The sequence below is a fragment of the Passer montanus genome, unplaced genomic scaffold (genome assembly GCF_014805655.1).
Source record: "Passer montanus isolate IOZ18808 unplaced genomic scaffold, ASM1480565v1 scaffold3, whole genome shotgun sequence".
NCBI classification, from domain to species: Eukaryota; Metazoa; Chordata; class Aves; order Passeriformes; family Passeridae; genus Passer; species Passer montanus.
The window spans coordinates 22,000,287-22,012,391 of record NW_024367707.1 but is presented as its reverse complement, the minus strand read 5'-3'; positions in this window follow the sequence as shown (position 1 = coordinate 22,012,391).

The window sequence follows — 12,105 nt, the reverse complement described above, 5'->3', positions numbered from 1 at the left end:
GCCTGTCCATGAGCAGCCTTTCCAATGTCCACAGCCCCTCTGGCCTCAGAAAAGGCTCCTCAAAGTGACTGATAGTGTTGTCACATGCTCAATCTTCTCCCTTGAGCCTGGAGCTGCACTTCCATGACTCTGGAACACTTCAGACTGAGCAGTGGCTGAAAGTGAATAGCAATATTCCATCCAAGTACCATGTAAAAGACACCTGAATTCAGACCTGGAATGGATGGGGATCATCAGTCTGCAGAGTTTGGGGGAGGCAGCGGGCAGATGAGGACCAACAACTGGACCAGGAAAAGGCAAAGATGATCAGGAGGACAAAATGGGGAATACGGGTTTGGACACTGTCAAGACAATGAGGAAAACAACATTTGGAGGAGTGGAACTGGAAAACTGGGACTGGCTGAGTAGTGAAAGCATGAAAGGTCAAAGCACGGGCTGATGTTAGTGGGAAGAGTGATGCATAAATAAAACATGGTACAAGAAGCACAGAAGGCTGGGGAGAACCAGGGGTGCAGAGAAAGGCAAGCATGTGGCATCAGAAGAGAGCAAGAGGTGCAAAAGAGCATGCAAAGAAAAAGTAGAAAGAAAGGAAAAGCTTTGGGAGCTGAGAGGCATTGAGGGTCTCCTTTTTTTTAAATTTTCTGTCCAGAAATGCCTATGTAAGTTTCTGGCAAAGCATCCCAGATCTCCCAAAAGCCACCAGACAACCCACAAAGGGCAGCTGGCAGCTGCTGTCTCTCACCTTCTTCATTGCATACCTACCACAGGGAAATTGTTCCACAAGGAAATTGACATTTTTGTCCCAGCTGTTAGCATGTCCACACAAATCAATAGTATGATCAATCCACATGTTTTCTGTGCTTTTTAGAAACCCAGGTTTACAATTGTGTTTCCATCTGCTGCAGCACATGTAACTTTTGTAGAGAGACTCTGCATTAGGCGACATAATCTGCCAAGGACTCTGCTCCACTGTCTGAGCTCACTTTGTTTTAGGAAAAGAGATTTCAAATGAAATATTTTGAGCCAGTACAATACATATGTGTTCCTGTGAAATTCAAGCACATGGAAGGAAAATATTTTGATTTTATTCTTCTGTAGGAAGAAAAAATCATCACACTTCCAGAGTGACACAATCACAGTTCCCAGAGTGGTTTCTAGCTAAAAACAAAACTCAACAATGGACAATTTAATTTTCTTGAAATGGCACTTTCCCTCTATAAATGAATAAACTTAACTTCATTTTTTTTTTACCTCAAACTTTCTGTTGTTAATCTGTAAAGTACAGTAATGCTACCACCTCAACATTTTGAGATGTTATGAAAATAAAGCCATGGGAAGCACTCAGTTGCTATAGTAATTAGCATCATAGGAAAAGGCCAATAAGGAAACAAAGGACTTTGTCTCCAGAACAAGGCTTAAATCACACATGAACTGTACATGCATTGGCATAATTAAAGGCTTGATGCCTCACACATACACCTCATTTCTGTCATTTCCTGAGAGATTTTTAAGTGACTTGGCAACCAGAAGAATGTTTGTATTAGTTAATGGTTTGTGTGTCAAGCTCTATTTGATTTGCTTTAAATGCGTAATTTAGTCTCTTGCCTGGATACTTGAGGAAATGATGAAATTTTAAGTTCTTTTTCCATTACAGTAGGTAGCTCATAAATATATCTAAACCGTACTATAAACATATATTTTAAAAACACTTAGGATAAAGCCTTTCAATTTTTGTTCCAACCTTTGTTTACAATCAATTTCTTTTGCTCTGAAAGGCTTTCTTTTTGCCACTTTTTTGTTCCACTCTATCTTCAATAAAGAAGAAATGCTTCCTAGTCACAAGACATGATGGGTCTTGCTACGTTTCCAAACCGTCTTATGCTTGGGTGCTTAAGAGCATTTGCCTTTGTGCTCTGCCTCTAACCAACAATGTACCCAGGTGAGCTTCTATTGGGCAGGGACTTAATCCCTGTCATGTTTAATCACTACATTAAAAGATTTAAAGACTAATGTTAAAGGCCATTCAGTTTGGGCACCACAGACCTACAGGATGCAGTTGGGAAAAGCCACTTGGTTTATCCTGACAAAACCTGTTATAAATCTTTGAGAACAAAAACCAGGAGAGCTGAGGAGGAAACTCCTTTTCTGTCACACCCCTCAGTGTGTCTCAGACATCCACCTAGACACCCTGGGACTTCCTGCAAGTTTCACACATGAGGTGTGACTTGCACCATTTACTTAAATAGCTGCACTAAAAGGTTAGCTTTGGCTCGCTTCTGTTCTGCATAACACCAATGAAAAATTTATTAGGTCAGTAGTGAAAAATTCCATCCCTAGTCAGTGCATAACTCTGCAGAGAGGATGACTTATCTGTTACCCAGTACAGAAAATGTGAGGGGGCCATTTTGCACTCCCTCAGGAATCTGAACCCCAAAAGTAAAATCTCCTGCTTGGATCCCACATTGTTGCAATAGAATTGCTAGCAGCAGTAGGGATGTTTCTTCCTGTCCAGTTGGCTGAGGTATTAGAAGCCCCTCTTGGAGGTGTGGACTTTGCTACAATTCCCCAAGTGCTGTTGCTCTGTGCTTAACTCAGATCTCAGGCAGCTGCACACCCAGGTTTGTCCCCTGGGGCCACATGACTCCAATGCTGCATAAACTCCACTGGCTTCCAAATCCAGTTCTCTGCTCTAAATCCAGTACAAGGCACTTTCAGCCCAACAATTCCTCAGCTTGAGGGCCCTGATGCTTACAGATCAACAGAGGTTGTCCAAAGTCTCTCACATTATTTTCCCAAGTGGGTGAAAAATAGTATTGTGATAGCAGTACACACAGTACCTTTATAATTGCTTTATCTGCAGATCAAATTTAGTTCTTCACAGACAGCCCTACAGCAATCACCACTATTTTCAGCTACCAGAACCTGGTGCAAATGTCCAGGGAACAACTCTCTTTCAATAATCAACTTCTGTCAGCACCCGCCGAGCAAAGACATCCCTCCCTGATGCTTTCCCTGCTGCCCTTTTATCTATGCTGCCTTGACTGAAAACATTTTCACAGCCACAAAGCTAACAATATCACACATCTTTTCAAACACCGAGTCATCCCCAAATGGTGAAAAAAAAATTGTAAAACAGCAGACTAGACAGTGATAACCACTGATGTAGAATCTACATGATATAAAGGTCTTATCAGTCAGGTCATTCCTTATGAATACTCATTTAGATTGACCACAACTTCCAGCTATCCCCATTTCACTTTAACAGTATATGGATTCATTCAGACCCTTTGTTTAAAAAATTTAAAGTAAGCATCAAGATAAAAATAAAAATTTTCTTTCCCACAGATGTATGATATCCCAATACAGATACGTTTTAATACTCCAAAACAACCTTTTCCTATGTTAGCCTTCATCATACATTTTCCTTCTTTTTTCCTGCATCAATGTCCCCCCCCCCCACACATAAATACAAACAGAAAAGCTAGGGAGAACAAAATATTTTCTAGACCAACCACTGCTAGCAAAAGACATTTGAAAACAAGACAAGTCATGATCTCTGTACACAAGATAATTATTTGCTCAAGTAGGGCAGGAAATACTTTTTTTAATGTAAATGTAATATAAAATACCTTGCAGTTCAAATATTTCATCATTCACATGACTTACATGTAGTCTGTAGCATAAACAACATGAAAAGTGGTCTTCTCTTTTGCTAGATTGATATTTATTTATTTATAATGTAAGGGAGTGGAAACTGAAATATGAGCACAAAGGAATTGTTGATGCCTGTCAGTCTGTGAGGTGGCCTCTCCAGTTCTCACTCACCATAAACGTGTGTCTGTGCAAGGAAGATAAGGCACACATGCCCTCTGTGTCTCTGATGACATCTCATGATGTCCTCTGTGGGACAGCATGACAGGTCTTTTCTTCCTCTAAGGTGTTATGGTTTAACCCCAGCCAGCAGCCAAACCCTATGCTGCTACTTGCTCACTCCCCCACCAGCAGGACTGGGGAAAGAATCAGAAGTGTAAAAGCCAGAAACCTCACAGGCTGAGATAAAGACAGCTTAATAGGAAAGGCAAAAGCCATGCATGGAAGCAAAACAAAAGGAGAAATTAGTTCACTGCTTCACACAGGCAGGCAGGTGTTCAGCCATCTCCAGGACAGCAGGGTTCCATCATGCACAATGGTGACTTGGGAAGGCATATGCCATCAATCCAAATGTCTTTCTGTTCCTCCTTCTTCCCTCCACTTTCCATACAGGGAGGGATTTGCATGGTGTGGAATATGCCTTTGGTCAGTTTGGTCATCTGTCACAACTATGTCTTTCCTAAATTTCCCATGGACTCTCAGTCTTCACACCAGCCTGGCAGTAGGAAAAACAGAAAAGACCTTGGTTCTGTGTAAGCTCTGCTCACCAATAACAAAAACATCTTTATATTAACAACTCTGTGTTTAGCACAAATTGAAAACATAGCCCCATATCAGCCACTGTGAAGAAAATTAACTCTACCCCAGATAAAACCAGTACATAAGGAAGGTTCAACCTGAAGAAAAAAGCCATTGTCCCTTATGTATCCTATATTTGATCTATCCCATGTATTACATTGTATTATAATGTATCCCATTTGATCACAATAAAACTGTGGATCAGAACTTCAGTTTGCGTTAAACTTCAGAGATCATGTCCAAACCTGAGTGTTTGGACACTAATTTTGATATTATTTTAATCTATTTTTAGTTCACAGGTTTAGCATAATTTTTCTTGAAGACAATAAAAAAGGGGGGAAAAAAAGAAAGATTACTTAGACATGACAGCTAGTTACATCTTAATTAGTTATGAAGAATACAACATGCTGTAAGAAAATATTATTTCCAGCATTATAAGCATTATAGTATTAGAAATAATGGTACAACTTTAATTCCAGTTCACAAATTACTGCAAGCACTTACTTGTGCTATACAACTCTTACCTGAGGACCCTATAAACAAGCTTTTGAAAAATCTGCAGCTTTGACAGGGAAATCAAGCTGCAGTATCCACTCTCAGGGAAAATATTTTCTTGTGTAAATCTTGCTTTTGAGTTCAGTAGGAGTATTTTTATGGATAAGGGGGAAAAAAAAGTAGTGGGGTGATACTTACTACATTTAGGGGCTCATTAATTTAGTTTAAGAATGAAGAGCATAACAGTATTTGTAAGCATGGAATTAACCAAAATTGGAAACTGAAGGATATTCCTCCTGGAATGTAACATGCAAGTCTTACTAACATCAGTTCAGTGTGTATATTTTAATAAGACATAACCTTCCCATCCTACACAATGCATCTTGCCACATTTCCATTCATTCCAAGGGACAGATTCTTCAGCAATTTTCAGCTGTTCACTCCAAGCTGGAGAGGGTAATCTGTGTTTTGAAGGAAAATTATCCATTCCAACACAGGAGTTTGTGACTGAGTTTCAAAGATGCAATTCTCAATACTTTGGGTCCAACAGCACACCAATTGAAAATTAACTTTTCATTTTCACCTCCTTTATGGTCAGTACAGGTAAGAAACCCTAAATAAGAGACAAACATCAAGTCTTGTTCATACAGCAAATGAATGGAGCTGCAACCCAGCAGACCATGCTGTGATGTCCACTGTTACAGGACCTACATTGTTTAAGGGTTTTACCCTACCTTGCCTTGTGAGTGCTCATCCAGCTTTACTATGCCTTTAAGTCTGCAATGACATCAATTTTGATCAATTTAGACACGTGAGATTATGTTAATTTTCAATCTCCTCTCTGGCATGGTGAGGGATACTTCTTAAATCAGATGTTACTTGTGAAGAATCATAGAAGCACTCCCCCATTGCTCCCTTCTGTAAAAGTGATGTCAGTTCAGCCCTTCAGAGCACAGAATCACATCTTCTCTGTGGCTTTCAAAAATATTTTTTTCCACAATTTCAAGGCTGTCAAGGAACTTTTAGGCTTACAAAGGAAAACATGACAAGAAGTCACAATTAACATTCATTGTATCTGTTTGAATCTGAGTCCCTTGTGCATAAAGAGCTCTATATTTCTTCTTCAATGTCTCCAAACAAAGTTAAGTGGCTGGTTTTATTTTTAAGTACCTGCAATAAATGACTACTGAAGGTTAGGAAAGAACTAGTACTAAAAAGCTTATCAGATCTTTAGCAACACAATAATTTACTCACAAGCTTGGTCTTTTCCATGTAAATAAAATAAAATCAGCATTTCACAGTTTACACAGATTAAAAACCAGCCTAGAAAATCAGAGCCAAAAACTGTATCATACCTTAGCAGACTTTCTGAAAGACCAGAAAATGAGGATCCTGTTTTAAAATATATTTATTTTTACTTCAAATGAGTCTTGCATCCAGACAGCTCCAGTCATCATATTTGAAAGAGAAAAGCAGTGAGAGCAAGGATCTCTGAAGCACCTTGGTAAAAGTCCAAGGTCTATGTCCATCCCAAGGGCGAAACATTTCAGTGCTTATTCAGGGAAAAACTCAAGCATATTTTAAACTGACTTTTCTCTGTCACAGAGGTTTTTACCTTCTCAGTGAAAATAGCTGTATTTATTTATCATGCCATTCAGAAAGTTTTATTTTCTAAGTTAAAAAAATTCAAAATCAAGAAAGCAAAACTAAAAGCAAAAGAACAAATGCAAACAAGACCCCTTACCACAGATCTATGTTTGCATCAATAGGAACAGGATAGATGTTCAATGCTCTGCCAGATTAAACACTTTTTGAATGCTTTTGCTGGATACAAAATAACCTCGGTGATATCTTCTTCAATATGGGTATTACCAGTCTAGAATAAATTCCAGTTCTGGGGTTAAGAGGTGTGACAGGGTCACATGCCAAGTTCACATGGGTCAGATTCAGCCTCCAACACACTCTAGTGGGACCCCAAGCACAAAACTTTATCTGTGTGGTGTCTTTCAATCCTAAACTTCTGTGGAGAGCTCGGCACTGGGGATAGTGGTTGCCTCAGGACACAAACAAACTGTACTACTTTTAACCTCTGGGTTCAAACACAGTCATACCCTCTTTGACAATAAATTAACATTTTCATCCTCTTCTCCCCAGGTACACTCTTCAATGACCAATGCCTCCTAGACCCTTGTCCTTCTTCCTCCTCCTCTGATATTCCTTGGAAGTAAGACAGGCAGCAGGACACAAAATACAGGAATTAAACTTCCATCTGATACTAAACCCAGTCAATTCACTGTGACAAGGCACATAAAGCAGCTTCAGCTCTCCATCCTCTTCCCCTTGTTTTCCTGAAAGGGGCAGCCAGCCAAGCATCTGATGTTTATATACGGCTGAAGAAATGCTGTGAGTTGTACATTCTACCTTTAGAGTAAGGTCATACTGCAGGGTAGGTCCTTATAGCTACAGGAGGTTGAACTTGGTGTGTGGCTGTAGTGGTGTGATCTGTCGTGGCAACATCTACAGTAAAACGAGTACTGCTGCTGAAGAAAGGACGGGGGATAGGCTTGTCTTCTAACATCCTCTTGCACCTAAGACAAGACATGTTGGAGCTGTGGCTGATGCTATTTCTTATCAAGATAAATAAGGTTTCATCTTCATGCAGATGCCCCTTGTGATGCCCTTTTCAAATTGAAACCTCCCCAGACAACAGTGATAGTAAAGCGCCTTATAAAACACTGGGTGGAGAAAGCTGAATATTGATGCTAATTACCTGAGCCTTCAACTTTTCAATTATGTCATGATGACCTTTTAAAAGTCATTTATAGACTGGAAAAAATATGGAGAGCTGGTTGAACCTGATTTCACCAAGGTGCCACTGCAGTGCTAATAACCAAACCATACTCTGTATTCAAGGAATGAGCTGTTTAAATAGGAAAGTAATAATGACATTAAAATTACAAAGAAGAAAAAAAAAAGTCATAAATTAAATTGGTCACTGTGTAGGATAATCCAAGGATAAAGTGAGTTTCTGGCATGACACAAGTTCTCTTGGAAAAATAGTGCTTTTTCTCAAAAGCAACATTACAACTAGGCACTATGTGGTCCCTTTTTTACAAAAACACATATTTGCACTGGGATTGCTTGTCAAATTTTACTTTTTCTTTTTTTGGCCATGGCAGATTTATAAATGCAGTTGCCTGCACCCTTCCAAGCATTATTAAGCACGTAATATTAATTGTACAAAGCCATTTTGCTCTGCTCAGCAAATCAGACTTCTATATATATCTTAGGAAAAAAAAAAAGTAAGCATGTGGTCAGAAAAACAGCTGTCAGTCAGGCTCCTCTTCTACAACCAAAACAATGGCTAGCCCAAACCTGCACAGCTATGTAATGTAAGGCAGCTTCAGCTGTGTTGAGTGATGCAAAACAAGGTGTCCCCACAAAATCTCTGAGTAAACAAAAGCATTGCTCCTAAGCATCTTTCACAGCTACAATTGCTCAAGACTTATTTCTGAAAACAGATATGTCAAGAACCAGGGCCAGACTTTGAATGTAGAAAAATATGTAATACAGCACAACAGCAAGTAAAAAGGCAAAAAAATCCCACCAAAACCTGCAGAACGGTCAAAATAGAGTCTTTCCAGTTCATGTGCACAGGTGACCAACGGAAATGTGATGAAAACCTGCAGCAAACCACAAACCTCTCACCCCCTGAGAAAGAACTGAAATTGCCTGTATTCTGCTCCATCTACAAGAAGACTGGAGGACCTAAGTGCAAGGCTTGCAGAAAGATGATACATTGGACTTGGAGAAAAAGATGTGCATGTGAGCTGCTTCTCCTTTCACCCTATTTCCTTCCAGAGGCCACTGGGCTGAGCAAAGCATTCAGGGAAACAAGACTCTCCCTGACAAGCTTATTTCAGCAAATGATTTGTGAAACCTCCCTCAGCTTACAGGGAGGAACTGAAACAACCTCACTCAATCAAGATAAGTCTTCAGAAACAGGAGCCACTTCAAGATGACATGAACCTTCACATCACAGCTTAACCAAATCATCTATTTGTATAGAGAAAAGGGAGAACAAGTCTGCTTTTCAGGACTCAGAAGTATGCACAGCCCTTCAGAAATGCCTGCATAAAGGGGATTTCTTGAATCTTCTGGTTGCCCAGACTAAGCCCTAACTCAAAACTTCAGTATTTCATTCCATCACTGATGACCTTTTCCCATCCCTTATCTTTTTATCTGCAAAGGGATGCTGAAGCATTTGGCTTGACTCACAAAGTCTCTGTACGCTTCAGTGCACCCCTATCTCCTAAGGGGTTACACTTGCAGAGCTTCACTATCTAATTTTCACTCGCATAACTTGGTGAAATGAATGCCAAAAAAAGTATTATCAAACCATTTATATTGGGGTTTTCAAATTAAATAAGAACAGAACACACATAGCACTCTATGTGTGTTTACAAAGACAGGAAATTATTTGCTACAAAGTTCTGAAGTGAGATATCAACATTACTGAAATTAATATGCAGCAGACTTGGTTCACGATGGCATTACTCCAGCATCATAAGTAAATTGTGGATGAGGCTTGGGATTCTATTTTTAAAGCCTTTTTCCTCCTGCTGGGAACAACGGCCTATTCCATACAACCTGTCTGCGAGACAAGTTGTATTTGTTCCCTTCAGCAGTTAAAAAAACCTATTTGTTTCCAAATATTCAGATATTAAAACTAGATTTTCTGCAGGACTTTCACTTCATGACCAAGTTATTAGCCATAATAGATGAGTTTTACTCTTTTACCAAGCATTACTTCAATAATGTAATTGAAGCATCTCACCAGAGCCTGCTCTGTGAAGGGATCACAGCAAAAGACAGTCAAACCATTTGTTCTCTTCAGCTGCAGTCCATAAGCAGTCCCTAGAGTTGCAGGGATTAGCAAGAAAGCAGGGAGGGAGTGGTGGCCTTTCCACTGGGAGTTCCAGTCACATTTCCACAAATTCAGAGCCTGCTCAGCTGGGCAGATACAGTTGCTTTCTAGCAGCTGGCTATACCAATGTAAAGTAGCTGAAAGCACTCATGGCAGCAAAAGCATTTCTGCACCCTAGTAACTCATCACTTCAGAATATGTAACACACTTAAATGAGGCAGGAAAGTACAACTGTCCCCATTGTAACACAAGCAACTTAGGTACATCAATGGCCACAATTAGTCTACTGCTAGTCACACTATCTCAAAGTAAAAAAAGAAGCCCCAAACACATGCTACAAAACCTAAAAGTGATCTAGTATTTCTCCCTAAATGGCAACTTGTCCCAGCAGAATCAAAACAAAATCTGTCATGCAGTTTGGTCATCTGTACAATACTGTTGTACTGCAATTGGTTTGGGGTATATTCCTTAATGTATCATCTTCTGCCTGTTCACTGCCAGTGTGATTTGTCCCACATCTCAAAACAGAAGGGGAGTCTTCCCACACCTGCATCCTTTTCAGAAAAGTCTCCTTCCCCTACCTGTGCATCTAGCCAGTGCAATAAATAACCACCAGATCCACAGCAGCTCAATGCATCCTGCTGCTCACATTTCATCTGCTCCTTCCTCATAATTGCATGGTTTCTCCAGAAGAAAACCTGTGACACATCTACACTATATCACCTCAGAGCAGAGATGGGTTAGGAACTGCTCATTACTAACATGGGACAAGATCTCAGGATTGCAATCCATCAAAATAAATGCAATTGATGATTTCAGATGGCCAAAAAACCCAAACAAGTGTCAGCTGCTATTTGGAAACACTTAGGGTTTAAAAACACCATCATCGTATAAATCAATTGTGTCCTATCTTGGATACTGGTCTTTTCTGATATAAGGAAACAAGAAGATGACCCAATGTCCTGATAAAAGTTATGGAGACATCTTCCATGCAATGATTGACTGCCATAAATTCCAGTAAAGTTGTTACTACTATCATCTCAGTATGCAGGGAGAAAATTGTGAAGGCCAGAGTTAAACTGGAGTTGAAACAGGTGAGGGATCCGAAGGACATATAAGAGCATCAGTAGGTATATCAGCAGCAAAAAGAGGATTAAGGAAATTGTGGCATTGATCCTAAATGGAACAAAGCACCAGCGGCAAGGTACACAGAAAAGAGCACGTCACTGCTGGCATGGTCTACTCTTGCAGCTCCCAGATCCTCATGGATAGCAGCAAAGCCTGAGGGAGAAAGATGCCATTCTTGGATGAGGAGCATGAAGTTAGAGACTCATTAGGTAAACTGGACATATGTAAGCTCATGGGATCAGATGGCAAGTGATGACACAGAGCTGGCCAATGTCACTGTGAAGCCACCTTCTGCCATCTCTCAATAGTCACAGTGTCTGTGAGAGGTCCCCAAGGGCTGCAGGCAAGGAGATCTGAGGATATCAAGGAGGATACAGCTGAGCAGCTTCACCTGAAAGTCTGGGAGATTATTTCCAGACACAGTAAGGTCAAGAACTTCCAGACTGAGAAAAGCCAGCCTAGGTTTGAATAACACCATATACCGAAAGCAAATAATGCCTGACCAGCCTGAGCTGAGAAGAGAAGGTTCTGTAGGTAAGAAGAGAGCAGAAGTTTGCTGCCCCATAGCATCCTTACAGTTAAGCAAGAGGTAAGGACTGGACATGTGGGCTCTGCAACAGAGCAAGGGAGAAGGAGCAAGACAGTGCATTTTCCAGATGCAGTTTTTTCAATATTACTGCTTCTGAGGTAACAGGAAAAATCATGGCACAATAAACTTTGGCCTGAATCTGAAATTTTAATACATGAAAGTTGGCAGGTTTTGCTGCTATGTGGGAGAGCCTCCAGATGCAGAAGGCTGTGTTCATGCCAGTGATTATTTTTAGATGATTACCGATGTCCATCTGAACACAGCAATGCACCCTGCTTTCAGACCACACTGAAGTATAAGAATACTTCATTCAGTCTTAATATTTCAATGGTACACCCTGCCCACCATGTCCTCTGCAAGCACCAGGACTCTGTGCACGGATTTGCAATAATGCCATTTGAGTCCACTGGTCTTACCAGCTATTACCCTGCAACAAACACAATAGGTCTTGCAAAAGTGTGCCCAAGACATGTCCTCCTAAACACCTCTTTCCTAGCCCAGAACCTGGCTTCAGTAT